Genomic DNA, 15,231 nt, shown 5'->3' with positions numbered 1-15,231 from the left:
TTATAGAGGCATTTCTCTTCTGTCAACATCCTGTAAAATCCTTTCAAATATTCTATTAGCAAGATTGACTCCATACGCAGATGAAATTATTGGAGATTATCAGTGCGGGTTTAGACGAAACCGATCAACTATCGACCAAATATTTACCATTCGCCAAATACTCGAAAAGAAGTAGGAATACAGTAGCCCGGTACATCAACTATTGATTTTAGAAAGAACGACGACTCGGTTAGGAGAGAAACATTATACAATGTTCTTACAGAACTTGGAATACCGAGAAAACTAATTAGATTAATAAGAATATGTTTAACTGAATCCCAAAGTAAAGTCCAGGTAGAAAAATTTTTGTCTACAAGCTTTCACGTCGAAAATGGCCTGAAACAAGGATATGCGTTGTCGCCATTATTATTTAACTTTGTTCTGGAATACGCTATAAGGAAAATCAAAGATAGCAGGGCCTAGAGTTGAACGGTATTCACCGGGTTGTGGCGTATGCTGATGTAAATTTAATAGGGGATGATAGGAGAACAATAGAAAGAAATGCAGGGACATGGGTTTAGAAGTAAATGCAAAGAAAACTAAATACATGGAAGTGCGTCGGGACCGTAATACAGCAAATTATGGATGCGTTAAAATATTAAATAATACTTTTGATAAGGTAATATCTAGGATCAATATTAACAGAGGAAAATCATATTCACGGAGAAATTAAATGTCGACTAAAAGCAGGGAATTCGTGTTACTATTCGGTTCAAAATCTCTTGTTGTCGCGAATTCTGTCGAGGAATTTGAAGCTTAAAATATACAAAACGATAATCATGCCTGTGGTTCTGTATGGTTGCGAAACATGGTCACTTACTCTGAGGGAAGAACATAGACAAAGTATTTGAGAACAAAATCCTCAGACGAATATTCGGACCCAAGAGGAACGGGAATGGAGAATGGCGGAAATTTCATAACGAGGAACTACACAATTTATACGGTTTACCCAACATTGTTAGGTCGTCAAGTCTAGGAGGCTTAGATGGGCGGGTCATGTAGCTAGAATGGAAGAAAGTAGAAACGCTTTCAAAGTCTTGACTGGAAGACCAATCGAAAACGACTATTAGGAAGACCTAGGCGCAGATGGGAGGACAATATTAAGGTGGATCTCGCAGATATTGGAATACAAAGTAGAAACTGGATGCAGTTAGTTAAGGATAGAAGTCAGTGAAGAGCTTTTGTGAACGCGACATTGAACGTTCCAGTCCGATAGACGATAGAGTTAGTTAGTACTAATTATTATTGATGATTTTCAGAAAGAAGAAATAAAATTGTTTGTACTTGTTCAGCTCAGTAGTCAAAATTACACAACAATGCTTTTCGTAAATATTCGTAGCAAGAGCCTTATAGATTTGATTACCGCAACAATGTTTGGGAAACCGTATAAATTATGAAATTCCTTGCTATAAAGTTGCCGCTATTATCCATTCTCCTTTCCCGGCCCTCGTGAGTCCGAGTATTCGTCTCAGGATCTTGTTCTCAAATACCCTTTAGTCTACGTTCCTTCCTCAGCGTAAGCGACCATGTTTCGCAACCATATAGAACAATAGGAATGATTATCGTTATATATATATATATTAATCTTAAAATTCCTCAATAGAATTCGCGACAAGAGATTTTTGAATTGAATAATAACACGAATTCTCTGCTTTTAGTTGACATAATTTCTTCGTGAATATGGTTTTGTCTGTTAATACTGATCCTAGATATTTGAAAGTATTCACTATATCAAAGTATTATTTGGTATTTTAACACATCCATAAAATACAGTACTATGAACCCGACTAACTTCCATGTATTTAGTTTTCTCTGCATTTACTTTATAAACCCATGCCCCTGCAAGCGTTTAATAAGACCTCTGAATCTCTTTCTATTGTTCTTCTATCATCCCTTATTAAATTTACATAATATAGTAATTAGCAGTGCAACTTAATTAGTAAAACATTTTTAAAAAAATGGTAATTCAATAACATTTTCGGCGAGTAGCTCATAGCCCTGGTCATAAATTTAAAACTAGAAATAGTGGTAATCTATAAGTTGGTCACTACAAATTTAGCCATTACCCTGCTACTAAAACAACTTGTGCTTAATCTGTTCTTGTATGTTACCGCAATTATCAGGATTATGGTACGATAGTTGCAGAGAAAAAAAATGAACATATATGGCTAAATTGGCATCACGTTAACCACCCCTTAAAAAGAAGGAAAAACGCATCGGAGTCAAAAGTATGAATCTATTTGGGCTGTACAGAAATACTGTATGCTGCAGTGTTGCACTCATTTTACAAGAAGATACCATCAACTAGAAAATACAGCAAGTAATTAGATTTCGCTCTAGCTCATATAGTTTGTAATTTAAAAAAAAAAAAAAAAAAAAAAACTAAAATAAAATCAAAACCAACTATCCAGACATTTGCTTTTTTAATAGCTATATTTATGCTATACGCAATAGTCAATTAATGCAAATTGAAGATGAGAAAGGGTGGAATATAAGACCGCCTGTTCTTTTTGTACTGAAATTTCATAAACAATTATGTGATTAACTTGGCCTCGGATATTAAAATTAATACAAGAAAAAGAAATTGTGCTGCCATTTAAAATGCGTTCTTGAATGTCAGTCAAGGGTGAAATTTTCACCACTGCCCTTTTTGAATTAAATATCAAATTCAACTGAGGTGCAGATTTGCCTTTGGTTACTTGTAGTTGTGGAGTCGAAACTAAGATCTGTAATTCTGTTATTAAATAATTAGAATAAACATAGGATCTAAATAATAACAATTCAGATATTACTGCAAATGTCTGTTCTCTTAGCATCAATGAAAACTAGCAGGAAGGATGAATGAAACTTTATCCACCACCTGCTATGAGCTGTCTGAATAGAGCAAACAATGTGGCCATCAATCGTATTCTAATAACGGTGGAAAAAAAAAAAAAAAAAAGTGCTGTTATCCTCAATTGTTATGCATTAATAGAAGTTAGGTCACACCAAAATTGGTGCGCTAATTACGATGACCCACTTAGTCGACCTACCGAATTCGGTTATCAATCTAGGCCAAATCTGAAAAGACACTTTTTGTTTCTCCAAAACAATTCGGTAGATCTGACCCAAACCTGGCACGAATATACTATGAGTTGATCAAGGCCAAAACCGACAAACGACTCACAAATGATAGATCGAAATGATAACAGTAAACATTCTTAGGCTTTTCATACGAGTTAGAGACGTTAAGTACGTGAAGGAGGAGGCAGAGACGGAATGGGTCGGTGGGTCATGGGTCACATTCTGAGTGTAGGTTAGTTTTTTCTGAACTAAAGTAAGTGATCCACTGCGACCCTAAATCTACCATAATCCATTCCGACCCAAATCCATCATTATCCACTTTCGTTCGTTTCACATTGAAGAAAAATAAAATCCGTCCAAAGAAAAACAAATGCTTGATCGACACGTTTATAATACGTATAGACAAGAACAGGCTGTGTTTAATTTATTTTTAAGTATGGCTTGTGTAAACGAACCTAGTGTTTTACATTCATTGTTAAGTATGGAACTAAGACGAAATACATGCCTCACGCACCGCATTGCTTAGGAGGCCAACACAAAGCATGTAATGAATTAAAAAGGTAGAACATTAACAAAAATCACGTAATACGACAGTTTGTAAAGGATTTAGTTGCTTGAAACTATAGTAAGTCAGAGCTCCTTGTAGCAAGGAATATTCATTGATGGTTGTGAGTATTATTTGAGTAATGATCCCATAATTACAGAGTTCTTAGATACGTGGAATCCCAAGTATTACTTCGAAGGGAAAATTTATCATCCTTCTGCTCTACAGACTTAAGGCCCCACCTAGATACTCTAATAATAATAATAATAAAAACCGCTTAAAAACGGTCTTCCGGTCCAGAAAGTCAAAACACAGTAACACGTTTTTACATAGTTCACTTATCGGTTAATCTTTTCGTACTTTCATTACAGTTTTCTTTAATAATAAAGACAAGATCAGTATATATTGTACACGATTTATAAAACTCACCCGATCTTCACCAACGCATGGCAAACATTTCTCGAGTTATGAGCTCGAAATAAAATAAAGCTATCCAGAGCAAAAATTAGGGAACAGGAATAAATTTGTTAAATGTTAAGTAAGGGCTGTGTGTACTTACAATAAATAGATCTATTTGCTAAAATCAATGAATGACTTATTTGTCAACTGGGAACAGGATTGGCTGGTTTAAACCAAGGTGGTTTAAACCAGCTTGTTTAAAAAAACTGGTTTAAACCAAAAAACGAAAAATGTCCGTAAAAGTGTAACTATTCGTAAAATCTTGATGAACACACATTTCTGGGTTATCACGTTTCACTCCCATATATTATTCGTACTATATTCAGACCTAAATTCCCCATTCTTTACTCAAAGAGATTATATTACTAAAGCAATTTTTTTTATGTAACCTTATGGATGTTTCTTTTGTGATTTTTTTTATAGTTTGTTATTATTATTATGCAACCAAAGGAAAATTATAAACAATGTTTCGTTTTAATAATCTATATATATAAAAGAGAACGCACAAAATCCTTTGTCCGCTCATCACGCTAATACGGCTGAACCGATTTCTTTCATTTTTGGGGGGTTGTTAGGATTTGGACCCTAGATGGTTTTTATCATATCACTTTAATTTTCAATTACCAGTGTCTTGAGATAATTGACCAATCAGGTGTCAATACGTACAAAAAATCCTTTGTCCGCTCATCACGCTAATACGGCTGAACCGATTTCTTTCATTTTTGGGGGGTTGTTAGGATGTGGACCCTAGATGATTTTTATCATATCACTTTAATTTTCAATTACCAGTGTCTTGAGATAATTGATCATTCAGGTGTCCATACGTAGAAATCCTTTGTTATTAGTTCATCATAGGTATAAAAATAAACGTATTTATATGCAACCCGCATGACCCTGTGACTCGGCGGGTTAACATAACTAACAGGCGCTATAAATCACTTGAAAGCGAAAAAGTAAAAATTATCTAAGTAACAAAGTTTATTGCGTTCCGGGGTGACCGCAGCGAAGCGGGGTGAACGCTGCTAGTGTTTACTATTGATAAAATACATCGAAATGCCGTACTTTTTTGGGGAGGGGGTCATACAAACCTCACGAGAGGCAATTATTGAAATAAGAATCTTTGGTGACTATTTATGTATAAATGGGTCAGAGCTAGAGTGGACTCAAATAATTCGTATCTTTAATCACTTTTCTTACTGATATGCAAAGTAAGTCGTTATATTTCTTTAACTTGGACTAAAAAGTCGTAGTCAACTGACTTGGACTAAATTAGTTCTTCTGTACTCTGTAGTACTTTGAAAGTGTCCATATGTTATTCTGTATAATGGATCCACTTGTGCAATTGTTTGTCTTTTTGTCTTTAAGTACTAATGACTCTTGACGATTATATTAACAAATATGTAAAGATGAGTCAACGTATTTTTACCAGGAGTTCTTCGTGAGTGAATCGGCAGACATATCGCATTTGTGGCCAATTAGTCCCGGTTTCGAGTTCAAATGGAGGACAATTTCTCTTGGATGTTAAGCCGAGAAGCGGTTTGGATTCCGCTTTAAGCTTATGTGACCCCTTCCAACATAACCCGGTTGTTGCATACTAACACTAAAGCGAAACAAGCTTACTTCTGTCCATATGTGATATAAATACATACAGCAAATTATTTAAACCAAAAAAAACTGGTTTTTTGGTTTTTTAAATAAAAACCATGGTTTTTGCCAACCCTGATTGGGAAATTTAAATATATTTATTGTAAATACATTACCTTATTTTTAAACACTAAAGTATGACAAGTGCCTTTACTTCTTGAGAACAACCTCACATTTGAAAATCAATGACATGCTAATACAGTCATGAACCGTAACATTGAGCAGAAACTACTTAATTGAAAACACTATTCCGTGAATTTTGGGTGTAAGTCCTTATAATAAAACTTTTTGTTAAATAGATCCAGTTCAATATCGAAGCCTTTTAACTCTTCAAAAAGATGTATATTCAAAAGGCTGTATTATATGTTCGGTCTCTCTAAATTTCATTAGCTCAGGCTAAAAAGGAGTTTGAGGAAGAAGAAGAAGAAAAAGCCCTAAGCCGTACTTCCCATTTAGGGAAGGACGAGAAACGCCATACTTTCAGGAATTATTCATTGACTATCTAGGATGTTAAAAAGTAGGTAATAGACTGAGTTCTTGCCCTTGTACTTAGGGTGTTTAGGTAGTGCAACAGTAAGATGTATCCTCGTGCACGGGAGATGAGAAGTAGCTGTTCTTAACTATTACCATTTGTTTATTTATTTATTTTACATGTTGGAAAACAACTCGAGAGTGCCTCATCATTTACCGAGGACTCACGAAGTGCAGTCTTTTAAGGATTATTCATTGAGGATATAGGAACTTGAAAATGAGGTAAAAATGCGACTTTCATTTAATTACTGAGTAATATAAAATAAAATGTACGTCGGTTTGCGTTGCGCTTCGTTGTGTTTTATGGTATGCGAAGAATAATAATGTGCCCTTGTACGTAGTGTATGAGTATATGTGGGGGATTTGAAACACACATCGCATGTTACGTGCACGTGGATGCTTCTTACTACTTCTAAATGTAATAAAATCATTTTTATACGTAGTGCAACAGTAGGAAGTATCCACGCGCACAGATCATGAGGCACTGTTGTATACTATTACCCCACCTTACTCTACACTATCCGGTGCAGTTTTACTATACGAATCCATAGACTGTAAAATTTACAGAAAAAAAATGGGCAGGTCTTTAATTTGCCCATTTCATGTCGAGAACAGGACCCAACCAACCCCTGTGGGGCTTCTAATCAGTTCCTACTACTACTAATACTATGGATCCGTATAGTAAAAGTGCACGAAAATTAGGACCGTAGCTAATCAAGGAGCGCAATCCACATTCGTAAATTCAACTCGTGAAGAACATAATTCAAGAAACATTAGACATTTTTCTTCCATTTAAAACACTCAAATCACTAGATGAAATATTACAGCGAACTACTGTTTTATTTTTCTTACATTAATGGTATGGTCTTTCTTCTGATACCGATAAGTTGGTTGGATGTTTTAGGTTTTATCCTATTGCTGGCCGAATGGGAAAATGACACACAACACTGCAACAGGCGAACTCAGTTCAGTTGACTAGCATTCTTCTTTAACTGTAAAACTGGTTATATACAACTTTTACTTAATACGTTTGAACTGCAAATGGACAGAAAAATGTTTAAACTACCTTATGAACGATCTGCTGTATATAATCAACGTAACCAAGAGGCGAACAAAGAAAGTGACAAAACTTACCGCATGTAAATTTCGCGCTTCTAAAAACAATCTCCGGTTTCTCCGACTCTGATGCACTTGCGCTCTGTTCCTATGGAGTGGAACAACTGGAATGACGTGTTCAACCAAATCTCCAAGAGGTCACTGCGATCACTAGTGCGTAACCTGCGTGAACCAAGTACCGTATCTAAAAATATAATTCACACTCTTCATAATTTTTATATGGTTGTTTGGCCAAACAAATTAAACATTAATTGAATTAGATAATTTATTTTACCGTACCCATTAACATGATTGGGTGGGCGTATCCTGCTATCTGTCAAAGGCATTTCCTCTGCAATCAATTAATGGGTGATTTTATTTTATTTTTAAAATAAAATACTATGTTATTTTGAAATAGCATATAGGTTTATAGACTGTGTTATTTATTTTGAAAAACCGGGGGGGGGTCGTCTAGGGTTGCCCACGAATCAGAATTTTCATAACGAGATACAAGATGGAACAGAGCTCTTTCAATGCACGACAATTTCAAAACGTGATAGTTTAAATTCTTCTCGCGTAGGCCATCCGAAGGGACTCCGACTCTCCGATTAGTGTGAATTGAATGAAATGAGGGCAGGGGCGGCTTTAGGATTTTACGAGGGTCACTACGAAAGTTTTGAGATACGCATTGTTGTGACAGTATTTGAACTCCAACAATTCCGTTCGGTAGTGGTATCCAGAGCGAAGAAGCGAAGCAAGTTTAAAGTCACCTCGCTTTTCGGCGTGGCAGTATCGCCTTCATTTGTTTGTTGATGTGGGCAGTATTCGGCTTTCTAGAATGGAGCTCGAAAGGGAACATTTTCGGGCAATGATACTTTACGATTTCAAAAGTGGTTTGAACGAGACACAAAGTCTTGACCGTTTGCAGGGGGCATTTGGGGACCTTGCTCCTTCCCGTGCTAGTTTTTCGGTGGTTTGGTGAATTCAGAAGAGGCCGAACATCGCTTAAAGATGAAGAGAGAGCAACAGCTGTGTCAGATGAAAACATTGCCGCTGTGGAACAAATGATTCGAGAAAATCCTCGAACAACTTTCAAGGACATTTAATCTACAGTGAACAATGGATCGCCAGCAGTAACAAAAATTCTTCATGATCATCTTCGCTCTGGAAGGTTTCATCTCGTTGGGCGCCTCACACTTTGACTGAACAGCAGAAGCGCATGCGTGTGGAATGGTGTGAAGAAATTTTATGGCCCGTGGAGACACAATTAATGCTAATGCGTATTGTGAAACATTAAAGAAATTACGGCGGGCAATACAAAATCGACGGCGAGGTCTGTTGTCTACAGGCGTCATTCTCCTTCATGACAATGCCAGACCCCATGTAGCTGCGAAAACACAACAACTTCTGCAGCAATTCAAGTGGGAAACCTTCGACCATCCACCGTATAGCCAGGACTTGGCCCCTTCGGATTTTCATCTCTTTACGAAGCTTAAAGACTTTCTGGCAGGAAAAAAAATTGACAGCGATGAAGAACTTAAACGAGGCGTGACTACGTATCTCAATACGCTGGCGGCGGAGGACTATGACACTGGAATACAAAAACTCGTCACATGGTATGACAAGTGCCTCAATTTGTTTGGTGATTATGTGGAGAAGTAGTGTAAAGTATGCTCTTTCCAATAAAAATGTGTATATTTGTTAATATGTACTACTGTGTCTTTATTGCACAAACGGGTATCACTTTCCGGATGGCCCTCGTATATTACATTTGTTTTAAAAATTAATTTCACAATTTGCAGTTTATACTGCAAACAATATGGAGTGATCTGAGCCGAAGTCACCTGTGTTTTGACAGGAAGTATTCCATTAGTGATTTGTTGTTTAAGTACAAATGGTCTAACATTGGATGTCGTGTTATAAAGCAATATACAAAATAAATGTATCAAAAAGTGAATAACGTTTTCGAATAAAATTTGATTTTCAAAGGTCCGTTGATCACGAACTCATTATCACAGTCAGTGGCGTTATAATAGTCTTTGGCGCCCGTAGGCAAAACCCCTAGTGGCGCCCTCTTGGCCATCGAATAGTCCCCATGCATTAGTGTGACGGTATTGACAGCTTTTCTTTTTATATCGTGGTATATCTTTTAAAAGTAAACTGATAGAGTGCCCTGTTCATTAAACATATACTCGTGTAACATTCGTGTGTGTTTTTTTTTTTTTTTAGTGGTAGTGTAAACAAACAGTAATTAATCAACCAGTAATACCAAAAGGATTTGAAATGAATATATCTACATAGTGTGTTACGATTTTAGTAATTATAAAATAAATAAATAAAATTTTATGAATCCGCTTAAGCATTTTTTTTATTTTCAGTTTTTTAATCGACAAATTGTATACAAAATCAGACGTGTTTCTTTCTCACTTTTGTTATGTAAATTCTACTAATCCCAGGTTCGCCGTTGTAGTTGATCGATGGTATTACCGGCAACGATGGTAAATGTTTCTAACTAGATTGACTATAGGTCACTTGTTTTGTTATTTTTATGAAGTCAACAATTTCTTGGCGCAAATATATTCATTTAATTTCCTCTTCACCCTTGAGCTAAAGTAAAGATCACATATTTTCGGAAGCTCATTCTGTGGTTAAAAAGAAACTGGTTCCATCCCGTATTGCCTCACGCCTCGCTCAAATTGTATCGAATCGGCAGACTTTGAATTTGGATCAAAGAGGGAGTGAAAACTGTGGTCATTGCAATGTCAAAACAGAGCAACTTCAATGTTACCATATGAATATAGGCCCTAACTTCTCACCCTCCTCCTTCCTCAATACTCAACTCTATCTCCCACTGATCTTTAGAAATAATTGAGTTTCAAGAATTTCCAAGAGAAAAAACATTTGGAAACAGCTTGGCTTTATTTTATTATGATACCAGAGATCAGCTTTCAGAAGGTAGGGACAGCGCATGCGACATCTTGAGGAAAAACCACTGTAGGTTCGGTGTGCTGTCCTCCATTAAAGAAGGGGTTTTTGGGAAACTTATTTCCCATAGTGCGAAAACGCAAATATTTTAAAACAATTTAGACACCATTCGCGGCAATAGCCTGACCAACTGTTTAGTGAGACTTTTTGTTTAGAAATACAGTACATGAAAAGCAGTTGTGGGTTGTTCCAATGAAGAGAGTATACCATGGATCGAATGTAGCGTATATCCACGTACTTCCTAAATTGTAGGTGGCTATACGATAGTTTTCAAAAATTAGAGGTGGGTATACGCCGTATACCCACGTGTACCCTCCATTACATCCCTGGTCCTATTCCACATCTGCTTTCGGGAAGCTATTGCTGTTCTTCACTTGATTTCGGAATGCTTGTCGGACTAACGCGTGTAGTCTATTTGGTGTCTTCCTGTATCTCCTGGTTTGGTTCATCTATAGGTTCTTCGATACGGGTTTTTAATGAGTGTGTTCGTTACGGTAAGGTTATGGCTTTTGCAGAATTTTATTAATCACGCCCCTTGCCATTTTTTCCAGTTTAACCCTTTCACTGACATTTTTTTTTTTTCGGAGTGAGAAACATTGATATATGGTTACTTTAAGTTGTTTTCAAACGTATAATATTTTTAAAAAATCCACCGTTTCGTTTCTCGACGCGGGAAGGGTGGGACATATGTATCTATCTCACTGATATTTTTACGTGGGACCTATATGCCCCAGTGGTAGTGACATGAATGATCATCTTGTATTTTCAATTATGTCATGTATATTGTCAGAAGAGCAGTTGGGTCGTATTTATGATTACAAATATTTTACATTTCTGCATCATTTTCCAAATGACAGTACATGCAACCACTGCTTTATCACTAGCACCTTGTTCTTCACTTTCATCTGTTTCATTATCACCACGTTCACTTCCATTACTGTCTATTTGATAATGTTCATAAGAATTTTGTAAACCATTAGCAGGCTTCTCTTTACCAGTAGAACATCGATTCATAGCAATAACATGCGGTAAATTACCACGGGTTCTCTGAGAATGTATCGTGGGACACATATGTTCCAGTGGTAGTGAAAGGGTTAAACTCTCCTATTATGTTTCGTTCTTTTCGTCCATCGATTAGATAGATGATGATTAGGTTGTTCTTGTCTAGCAGTTCGGTATTACTTCCTGTAGTTGCACTTACGTTTCTCCTACTTCATCGTCTGCGTAGCTTGTTGTGGGGATCTGTTCTTACACGGTGTATTTTGACCATTGTTTGTTCATGACAAAGCCAATTCCTGTTGTTCCGTTTACATCTCCTAAATATATACGGCCCGCTTGGATGCCAAGTAACCCAAGTCCAAAACTGAAATTTTCCAGGAGAAAAGTTGAAGTTCAACACTTCATGAACTATTCATATTTCTGTTATATTGGCAACGAAAACTAACTATTAATTTTACGGTCTTACAATTTATTGTTTACATTTTTTTTTAAAGAAGATACTCATGTATAGAAGTAAATGAAGGCATTAGTCCAGCCTTTTCTAAAAATATTTTTGGGCTTAGGCTATTTGGCATTCATGCGTTCCATATATGTGTGCGTAGTTATCATCACTGTCTGTTTATTCATAATAATTATTCATAGTGGATCTACATCATTGGGCATGTCTAGTGATGATTTCAGAAGGTTTACCCCCAGGGGAGAGATTTTCAACTCACAAGGGATGAAATTAGTGTTGCGAAAAAACTTATTACTACACCCGTTGAACATGATTTTAGATTTGCCCTGAGGGTATATTTCTTAGATCAGGGGAGATTTTTTTCCCAGATCACCTTCTAAAATTATCACTGGCACCGAATCGAAGGGATAATCAGATTTAACTGAACAAACTTAGCTATGATGTTAACTGCCAACTGCATAGTGGTGCTTGGTACCGTCTGGTACTTCTGATTATAACAAAAATTAAATGAAATCTTTAAGTTTTACGTTCCACGGTTATGCCGGCTAGGCTAAAGTAAACGGTGATGAGGAGAAATAAATGAAATGGTGGAATGAAGAAAGTAGGAAGAAACGGGAAAACCCCTAGAAAACTCCCACACACGGTGTTTGTCCCCTACAAAGCTCACTTGGTGTTTATAATAAAGAAAATAATTGCTATAGTATAATCGTCTGGAACCCTAACTCCTGTGTCAATTATGTATCAATCTTGGCGATGTTGATATAAGATAAATTAGCAAAAATCAAGTTACGGTAAACTTAACCAAAATCTAGTTCCGGAAAACCGTACCAGTGATAATTCACACGTAATCTTATGTATACTAGTATTTCTGCAGTAGTAATATTTTTCACTCTCTGTGCATTGAAAATTCTCAAGAAAATCTTTGGCTGAATGAAGAAGATAGACGATCGTCCTTTAAATATTACGTGCTCAAGAAAGGGTTGCATGTAACGACAGTTTAGTTTATCTTAACTCCAAAGACGTCCCCCGTCTCCCTGAAAGCATGCCTGAAAGATACAACGAAATCAAAACAACATTGCATAGTGACGTTGAATAGAATTACCAAAGAAAGATAGTTGTTGAGAAGAGTTGGATACATTTCATCCGCAGTGGATTGATGATGATGATGTTGGCTTTCGAGTAAATATTCATAATATAATGAATGAACTATAAGAAATTATTTCGAAAAGAGAATTTTTTGTGTAATTAGCAACACTGCATAGCGTGTTTAACATTTCCACCTGTGCCAACCAGACATCCTTGACAATCATTTGGTTAAAAATGAATCCAAAGACAATTTGCTGTGCTCTGGCAACCTTGCAACCAATTCGGAAATGTTCACTTCGCAGATGTATTGCATCATCACAGAGTAGATACCACATGCGCGGTCGATGATAGCAAGATTCATAACAGCATTGTTAATAGAGAAAGCGCTTCGAATGCACTGAGCGTGCAACGACACTGCATTTCCTTTCGCTTTAATTGGTGTTACGTAAACGTGAATTGTACCGCAGATAATGACTTATTGACACAAAGAAGAAATGTCAAGAGCGAAACACGTCTTCAAAACAGTATTATAACTTCATTCGATGTGGCATTTCTATGAATATTGTTCTTACACAATCGCTAAGAAATGTGCATTAAATAATTTCTCCAATTACAGTTTTCCATTACATGACAGTTATTAAGAAATACATAACACCCATAAGAAAGAGAAGAAGAAATTAAATCTGTAGGTAATATCTTATTGTATTAGATTCACAACATAAGCATACGAGTGAGTTAATTGGTCGATCGAATTTCTTCAGTACTGAGACTATGTGAGACGAGTACCTACAGTTTCAGGTGGAATCCGAACCATCGTAATGTGCAGTATCATAATGCTAGAATTTTTTTTTTATGGCAATACGTTAGACTGTTCTCAGAAATGCTTGTTCTCTCCTAAATTTAAGGTGAGTATACACTGAAATATATAAATATTAGATGGGTATAAGTAGCATACTCTCGTATGCGCCCTATTGCATTCTAGGAATGCAATTAAATTTAAAGATTCTCCTCAGGAAATCGAACCTGGGATCCCGTGTTTCCGTGTACCAAAGGTACGCCCTCCTCCCACTAAACCAACAGGAAGGACCATACAAAAGAGTGGTGAAAAGATTGATACAAAAATCACAAAATAGGTCTTGATGTAGGAAAATTATGTTACAAACGAGCTAGGGTAAACGATCACTGTCCTCGCTTCTCAACCGGAAGTCCCTAGCTTCCGTATTTGACATTCTAGGGCAGGCATCCTGATTAGTTCTTCAAGGTTTCTATTCAGTTCTATCACTCGAAGCTGGAAATATTTACCCAGTAACGGACTTACCATTAGGCACACTAGGCACCTGCCTAGGGGCGCAGCCTTTGAGGGGTGGCAGCCGGAAGAAAGTTTTTTTTTTTTTTTTTTTTTTTTTTTACCGGTAGGAACATTTACTTGCAGTTGGTCAATGTGACCCTCAATTTAATTTCATTGGGAGGGTTTACTTTTAAAAATTCATTAATGAAACATTCCGTGCCAGCATATTGAACAATTAATAGAATAATTTTCAAGGGGTGTGAAAGCAAGGCGTAAACATTTAATGTAAGACTATATTTTCATAATACCTTAATAGCTTTGTTTACTACATAATCACATACAAAGAATATTAATGATCATTTTTGCACTATTTTTATCATTATAAACTATTATATCTAAAAGGAAAAATAGGAGTTTAAGTGAATTTCTCCTAGTACAATAAATAAAACCTACAAATCTTGAGAGCTGTCTTGTTTTGAATCTTCTTCACCAAATAATAAGAAAGCGAAAGTATGAATATTTTCATAATATATTACTTGTAGTATACAGTATAGACTAAGCAAATTTTAATCGAATTTTGCCAAGAACGGTATTGCGTCGAACGTATAATAAAAATTAAAAACAATTTGTTTTACTATGCTTTTCATGGACAAAGGCATGCATAAAAACGTGCTAATAACGGAAGATTAAAAATCGGCTATTACGTTGAGACGTTTCCTATATTAATGAAACATAAAGGAGCGCCCGGCCGAATAGTGCCTAGGTGCGGCGTCATAGGTAAGTCCGCTACTGAACTTACCAGGAATTTCGTTTTATTTTTTCTCCCCTGTTTCATGCTTTGCAGTTCTTTCTGGAACTACACTAATACTTGATGTTCTCCACCACAAGTTCACAAGCTCAAGGCATGAAATCAAAACTAGCCTTTGGAATCAAGATTCAGTTTTTTATCACTGAACTATCATTGTATCTTACCAGCTCAGTAAGCTCGTTAATATGTCGCATATGCTATGAGTGAAGTTCTTTGAGTGCATTTAAACCTTG

At 36.3% G+C, this 15,231-nt stretch overlaps 1 protein-coding gene across 3 annotated transcripts in view; it reads right to left on the bottom strand.

Annotated features, from left to right (window-relative positions):
• LOC145668498 (uncharacterized) overlaps positions 1-7,572 on the bottom strand; it is a 34,172-nt gene extending 26,600 nt beyond the window's left edge. Inside the window, exon 1 of one of the 3 annotated variants that reach the window (XM_081736457.1) lies at positions 7,415-7,572. The gene's annotated coding sequence lies outside the window, so the exon portion shown is untranslated. Of the gene's footprint in view, positions 1-7,132; positions 7,280-7,414 lie in introns of those variants that run through there. The other 2 variants (XM_081736454.1, XM_081736456.1) reach the window with 2 other exon arrangements.
• Between the last annotated feature and the right edge of the window lie 7,659 nt (positions 7,573-15,231).

The sequence above is a fragment of the Thermobia domestica genome, chromosome 13 (genome assembly GCF_964235325.1).
Source record: "Thermobia domestica chromosome 13, izTheDome1.hap1.1, whole genome shotgun sequence".
Lineage (NCBI taxonomy): Eukaryota > Metazoa > Arthropoda > Insecta > Zygentoma > Lepismatidae > Thermobia > Thermobia domestica.
The sequence above is the reverse complement of the archived record's forward strand: the minus strand, read 5'-3'. Positions and strand labels throughout refer to the sequence as shown.